This window comes from Epinephelus fuscoguttatus, linkage group LG19 (assembly GCF_011397635.1).
Source record: "Epinephelus fuscoguttatus linkage group LG19, E.fuscoguttatus.final_Chr_v1".
Taxonomy (NCBI): Eukaryota; Metazoa; Chordata; class Actinopteri; order Perciformes; family Serranidae; genus Epinephelus; species Epinephelus fuscoguttatus.
The window spans coordinates 34750977-34758695 of record NC_064770.1 but is presented as its reverse complement, the minus strand read 5'-3'; positions in this window follow the sequence as shown (position 1 = coordinate 34758695).

Sequence of the window (7719 nt, the reverse complement as noted above, 5' to 3'; positions counted from 1 at the left end):
TTTCATCTTATTATTTAACTATTCTTTTTATGTGTTGTGTGCTTTGTTCCAACTGATAGACTCAAGTACTGTACTTAAGTACAAATTTGAGTGTTTCCATTTTATTCAACTTTTTATTTCTACTCCACTATAGACCTATTTGTCTGACAGCTTGATTTACTTTTCCATCCCCGTTCTGAAGCAGTGACACCATGTATCTCCAGATGTGTTGACTTTGAATGTTTGTGATAAGTGAATGATGAAGTGTTCCTTTATAGGTTGAGAAAATTCTCCTACTTCTTAAAGGGACAGTTCACCCCAAAATCAAAAATACATATTTCTCCCTCTTACCTCTAGTGCTGTTTATTAATCTAGATTGTTTGGTGTGAGTTGCAGAGTGTTGGAGATATCGGCCGTAGAGATATCTGCCTTCTCTCCAATATAATGGAACTAAATGGCACTCAGCTTGTGGTGCTCAAAGTGCCAAAAAAGTACATTTGAAAAACTCAACATCAATGTCTCTTTCCAGAAATCGTGACCCGGTTACTCAAGATAATTCACAGACCTTGTTGTGAGCAGTTTCATGCAGGAACTATTTTCTTTCTACCAAACTACACTCGCCAACCAAATTACTGCGCAGAAGGAAGAGTGCATCTACTACTTAAGGTCCTTTGCAAACTGAGTCTGTTTTTTTCATCTGAAATTGTCGCAAGTCTAAAAATAAATACGACCTCACGTTGTGTCAATCATGTATCAGACACAATGGCAGACTCACAAATGCAAACAGACGAAATCCAAAGTTCAGTGTTTTTCATACAGTCCAAGTGAATACACAAAAGGCAGTCAGCACAGGCAGAGGAAGCCAAATCAACTGGCAAAAACTCACTGGTCTAAATATGAAAAAAGGTCAACCTCACGTGGAATACACACAAGGAAGAACACCGAAAACCTCACACGAAGGACAAGACAATCTAGCAGAGAACAAAGGGAACAGACTTATATATACTCTGACAGGGGGGATAATGAGACACAGGTGAAAGCAGTCAGACAATCGGGGCAGTGGGACACTTCACAGGACATGGAGAGACAAATAACAGACCATCAAAATAAAACAGGAAACAGAACATCACATTCAAACCCTGACATCATGTTTGCACACTGAGTCCAAAACTTAAGTCCATCATTCCGGTTTTCAGAACAGGTTCAATTATCTGTGTTTGTCGCATCTGTCAGAGCCTTTAGAGACGTTTGACCAAGCCTCATCATTTCAAAACTCAGATAGCTACGTTCAGCAGGTCAGATAGTAATATTCAGGGTGGATGATGATGAAGAGGAAGAGGATGTGGACAGCATACAGAATGTGCAGGACAGCTCCGCCCCTTCATACAGCTGCGGTGCCAAATGAAAGACAGGGAGGGAGTGATGGCAGCCAGATAGCTAACTCAAGTGGAGATAGGCAAAGAAGGAAGTATGTCTTTTCATTTTGTCCCGTATTGCAAATTTTCACAACGAATAGAAGAATAAAATGCATCAGAGTCAGAGTGTAAGGTTTCTGTGTTTAATGATTTTCTTTTCAGATGACGGATTAAAAAATTGCATCCACAAAAAACAGACTCAGTGTGCAAAGGCCTTTACTCACCCAGCACCACTGAGCTAGGTAACGTTACAGCTCAACCAAGGAGGACACCATGAATGTTTATACTGTAAATCGAGCTGTCACAAGCACGAGCTTCTCGTCTTTTAGTAGATGCACTCGCCTTCTGCACAGTGATGCGGTTGTTGGGTTTAATTTGGTAGAAAGAAAATAGTTCCTACATGAAATTGCTCACAGCAAGGTCTGTGGATTATCTTGAGTAGGATCAAGATCAGGATTAACTTTATTGTCGCAATGAGAGGGAACTTTTGTTCTATACTGCAGCAGAAATACAACATACGACACAGCACATAGACAAATCAACATTATACCCATCGTAACATTAGGAAACACAAAATAAATAAATAAATAACATCCTAGGCTAAAAATACCTCTATAAAAATGCAAATCACCATAATCCAGTGCCAGATCTGGATTTATCTGTCATTGTTTAAAAGCTTTATAGACAGAGGTATGGATGAATCCTTAAAACCAGGTCACCATTTCTGGAAGGAGACACTGCTGTTTACTTTTCAAATGTATTAATTTCCTTGGTGCCGAGTGCCATCTAGTTCCATTATATTGGAAAGAAGACAGACATCTCTATGGTTGGTATCTCTAACACTCCACAGATTGAGTGGGGAAAACTGCATTCTCGTACTCTGCACCTTGGACATGGAACAATCTTCAAAAAGATCTAAAATTAGAAACACTCATATCCAGTGATGAATTTAAAGGCGTCATAAAGAATGTAGTGATAGAGACATGTGCTTGTTTCTCCTGAGAGGCCACTATGTTTGAATTGTGGATTTTTGTGTTATATGTTGTATTTGTTGCATTTTAATGTGTTTTGATTGGCTGCTACCTCGGCCAGGTCTCTTTTGTAAAAGAGATTTTCAATCTCAATGGGACTTCCTGGTTAAATAAAGGTTAAATAAATAAATTAATGGCACTACGGGTAAGAGGAAAAATATATTTTTGTGGTGAACTGTCCCTTCAAGCTTAATAAACTCTTTAAAACCCTCTTGGATCAGCTGGAAAATGCATCATGGCAAAGCTGAAAGCTTCATAAAGCTGTGTGGTTCTCTCAGGACAGTGATGCTACAAACATATGATGATTATATAGACTATGATGCATTGCTGTAGATTAAACCACCCAACAGTATACAACAGTATACATCTGATAGAACTGCACAATGAGCACTCTAAGTACATTTTGCTGATTACACTTACAGACTTTTACTTATGTGGAACTTTTACTTGTAGTGGAGTATTTTCACAGTGTGGTATTAGTCTTAGATTACCAAAAATTAAATGTCCAGCTGAACTTAATGACTTCAGACCAGCAGCCCTCACTTTGCACATCATGAAGACCTTGGAGCGGCTGATTCTACGCCTACTGAGACTTGAGTAACCCTTGACTAACCCTAACCCCAAAGACAAACTCTACCCCCTGCAGTTCGCACACAAACAACACATTGGAGTGAACGATGCTGTCCTCTACATGCTTCACCGTGCCCTGGCTTATCTGGAGGAACCTGGCGCTTATGTGAGAATCATGTTCTTTGATTTTTCAAGCGCATTCATTACCATCCAACCCAACATACTCAAAGACAAGCTCACAGAGATGGCAGTGGATCCTTCCTTTATCTCCTGGATCACAGATTACCTGACAGGAAGGCCACAGTATGTCAGGTTGGGGAAATGTGTTTCTGGGACATTAATGAGCAGCATGGGGCTCCACAGGGGACTGTCCTGGCTCCATTCCTGTTCACACTGTACACGGCGGACTTCCAATACAACTCTGAGTCCTACCACATCCAGAAATACTCGGACGACACTGCTATTGTGGCGTGTATCAGGAATGGGCAGGAGTCTGAATATAGGGACCTGATAAAAGCCTTCAGTGACTGGAGTCACAAGAACTGTCTCCTCCTGAACACCTCAAAGACCAAGGAAATGATCATAGATTTCCGCAGGTCCAAGCCCCCTCTTCAGCCAGTGAATACCTGTGGGGTGGACATCAAGGTGGTGCCAATAAATATCTAGGTGTACACCTGGATAATAAGTTGGACTGGTCTCTAAACACAGACGCTCTCTACAAAAAGTCAAACTAGTCAAAAGAGCTTGCTCTGTGATTGGAGTCCGGTTGGACACACTGGAGGAGGTGGTGAAGAGATGCACACTGAAGATGTTCGAGGCCATCATGAACAAGCCAGATCATCCACTCCACAACACCTTGATGGAGCAAAAAAAACTGTGGTGGACGGCTCCTCTCTCTTCGATGCAGGACAGAGAGATACAGAAGATCCCACATACCAACAGCCATCAGGCTTTATAATTCTTTGACATGTAATAGATGAGCTGACAGATAATTGAATTTCCCCTTGGGGATGAATAAAGTTATTCTTATTCTTAGTACTTTTAATTAAGTAAATGATCTGAGTACATCCTTCCACCACTGTGCAACACTATTTCCATGTGTGCTGCATTCAAAGTACATAACTCTGTGGTGGAAGTAGTAGTTGTGCTGTATCGTCACCAGGTGGCACTGTACAAAGCAGATGTGTCAGCCAACATACACATAGAACACTAACAGTGAGGGTGATTACACCGAGAAATATGTTTTTAAAAACACTGTGAAATAAAACATCTTAAGTATTATCTTTTATACAGTTGCAGACAAAAACACCTTTACTTCAGTCAAGGCTCAGGCTAAACAAAGTATCTCCAGGCCAGAACAACAACACTGACAGCTGACACACACATGCAGAGAGTCAACTGGCTTCAAGTTCGTCTGTGGTGTGGTGTCCGTGACCCAGCGACCAACAATCTGCACAAGAATTCCAGTGGCTTTGTACGCTTGTACCCGAGCAAATGGCAAAAAAAAAAAATCTTGAGTTTTAACAGTGGTGCTCACATTATGTCATATATGTCAGATAGCCCGCACGAAGTCTGAGTAAAGGGTCAATCTTCATGTTGCCCTGCACGTGTAGACAGTAGTCGCTTTTATTCATTGCATATTTGCATACTGCATATTCAGATTCAGATTCAGACAACTTTATTAATTTGCTTGCCTTTCACACATAACACACAGTAACATGTAGACACATAAATAGATGAGTAAAAATAAAAGAGATATAAGTACAATTATAATACAAATTACAGAGAATTTAAAAGACAAAGAGCAGAACGAACAAAAGATTTTGAAAACCGGTTAGTTTTACAAGCAGGTAAAGTGTAATGACGCCCTGATGGCAACAAGAACGTGTCCAGAAGAAGCTAAAATACTTTTTTATTAATTGCAAAAACTGGTCATTTCCCGTTGTGTCACTGCTGTGATCTTAGAGCAGATTTTAACAATGATATTAAGACTGTTTCTGGCTTTTACTGTGAGGCTGTGAAACCAGCAGATAAATGAAAAACACAGGAGGCCCTTAATAAAAGACTGATAAAAACGTCGGAGGATGACGGGACTGATAACATCAAATTTCAGATGTATTTGTAAGAGGTGACCCTTTGAAGATGCACTTACTTATGATGAATAATATAATAGGACATGAGTTTTTAAATTCAGATTTTTTTGGGGGGTAGTTGGGGACCCCCCCATCAGATTTGGTCCCCCCTAATGTTGACTCCATCACTGCAGCCTTGCAAAGAAATGAGAGTACATAATGTACAGGGGCCATTCAGTGCTGCACTCTGCAGGATTTGTTGATCTTTGTTCCTGTATATCTTATTGTCACCAACTCTACAAATAGGAAAAGAAGATGTGGCCTTTCATAGATATATATTAATAAAGTATTAACCTCCATTCTGCCTCTTTGCTCCCAATGAGGAGAGCAGTAACATAGTGCAAGGTAAACACAAATAAACATCCAGAATGTGCCCACGTTTCATCTTAATCCCAGCCAAAGGTTTACATTCCTCTTATAGTGCATGTTTAATAAAAGTCTCAAAGTTCAGGTCGTCTGAAACCAAAATGAAAAATGAGGGCATTTACAGAAGCACAACCGCGGCCAAGTTTTGTTCTGGAGGAAATATTTTTCCTATTGTTAAGTGGCTCTGCAGCATCTTGACTCTGGCGTGCCTCCAGATAAAGATCGTCCCTGAGTTATCTGGACGGAAGCCTGGGCCAATTACAGCGTGCACAGCGGGGCCAGCTGTAGGCTGAACATTTTGGTTGGTAATATTATTCAAGCTGCGCCTTTACTTTAGGTCAGCACTCTCTTTATTGCTCTCGCACATGCTCTGCTATTCCCCCTCGGACTATGACAAATGCAGACGGTTACAGAATCAGAGTGTGTGTACGCACAAAGGGACTGACTCAGGTTTTAGCATCGCTCTCAATGTACTTACTAATTAATACACATAACAGCTACGAACAAGGAGAACAAAGCTGGACTAATACATACAGACAAGGCTATTATGTACACAAGCCTGTGGGAGAATGGGTTTCTATACATGTACAAATATATATTGAATTTGTTTTCTATTGCACATATGTTGCAGGTTTATGTTGCACCTTTGAACACAATGTTGGAAGCTCTGGATAAAAACGGTCCACAATACACTTATTCAACTTAAATGAATGAAGGTAACAATTTGCATGCATCTTTTTAAGTCATTCAAACTCTGAGTCAGTCCTATGGGTCTTTCAGTATCTGACAAACTCAGTTAGTTTGGAACAACCAACATGACTTGTTTTGACCTTGAAAAATGTGATTAAGGTAAATCAACTTAGTCTTTATCCAAATGTTGTGTTGATATTTAGTGGTCAAATTGCTTTTTTTAAGATAACTTATTTATTTGAATTCTATCATACGCAAAAATGTCAGAAATGTTTTGGATTTTGACCAGCTTCTTAAAATGATTTGTCCACTGACTTAAACACTTTAATGAAACAAATGTAATTTTCTAATACTGAAAACCTTAGAGTGCAGATAATAAATTCAATTATTCTATCAAATAAAATATTTATACTTAAAGCTCAATCAAGAACAAATCTGAAGCTGAGTTTCCTAAAAAAATACACTGCAAAGTCCATTTCTTTAGATAAAAAACTATTTCTACAGACTATCGCAAAATAAAACCCCAATTCCAAATAAAGTTGGGATGCTGAGTGAAACCTAAATAAAACACAGAACGCAATGATTTGCAGATTGTTTTTTAACCTTTATATAATTAAACACAGTAAAAAGACACAATATTTAATGTTCCGACTAATAAACTTTACTGTATTTTGTGAATGTACACTCATTCTGAATTTGATGCCTGCAACATGTTACAAAGAAGTTTGTTGAAGTTTTTAAATTATTAAATTATTTAAATTATTTTAAACTATATCGATCTCTAACTGTGCTCTACCTGTCAATATGAAGCCTTTATATAGCCTATATATAAATCCCCATCTCCATGGTCATATTCACAAAGAGCTGAAGCTGGTGGACAGGTAGAGCTGGGTGTCATCCATGTAGCAATGAAATTGAATGTTATATTTGTGGACAATACTGCCAAGAGGGAGGAGGTAGGTGATAAACAGGAAAGGTCCGAGCACAGAGCCTTGGGGTACACCAGAGGAGAGGGGGACTGGTTGGGATGTAAATGTTTTCAGCTGAACCAACTGAGTGAAACTTTAAACTGATGATGGTATGATATGACAAACTGACATAGAGCCAAAGCAATAATGTCATGTGTGGGCTTCGACTGTATGTTTTCTATCCTTGCGTCTGAGAGGCAGACTGATGGACACCACACATACAGGATAGAAGATAAACTTAGTATCACCTTGTCCCTGAAACATCTCACTGGGGGGCAATACCACAACAGATACATGAGCAATCCTGCCTCACCACAGCCATGCGGTGTAATAGACGTGTCATTTGTAAAATGTTGTATCGAGCACATTTGGATACCATCGTTGTGTTTCTCCCGCTGGGCTGAGGTCAGGGAACAAGACTCTTTATAAAAATGTGAAACTAGTTTGCCTCGAATCTTAAAGCTCACATGACGGTCAGTCTGATTGGATGCATGTGTCTGCAGCACGCTGCCTGTCAGGCGGGCTCCATTATCCTCTCCACAGTTTGTTTGTATGAAAGAGGCTCCAC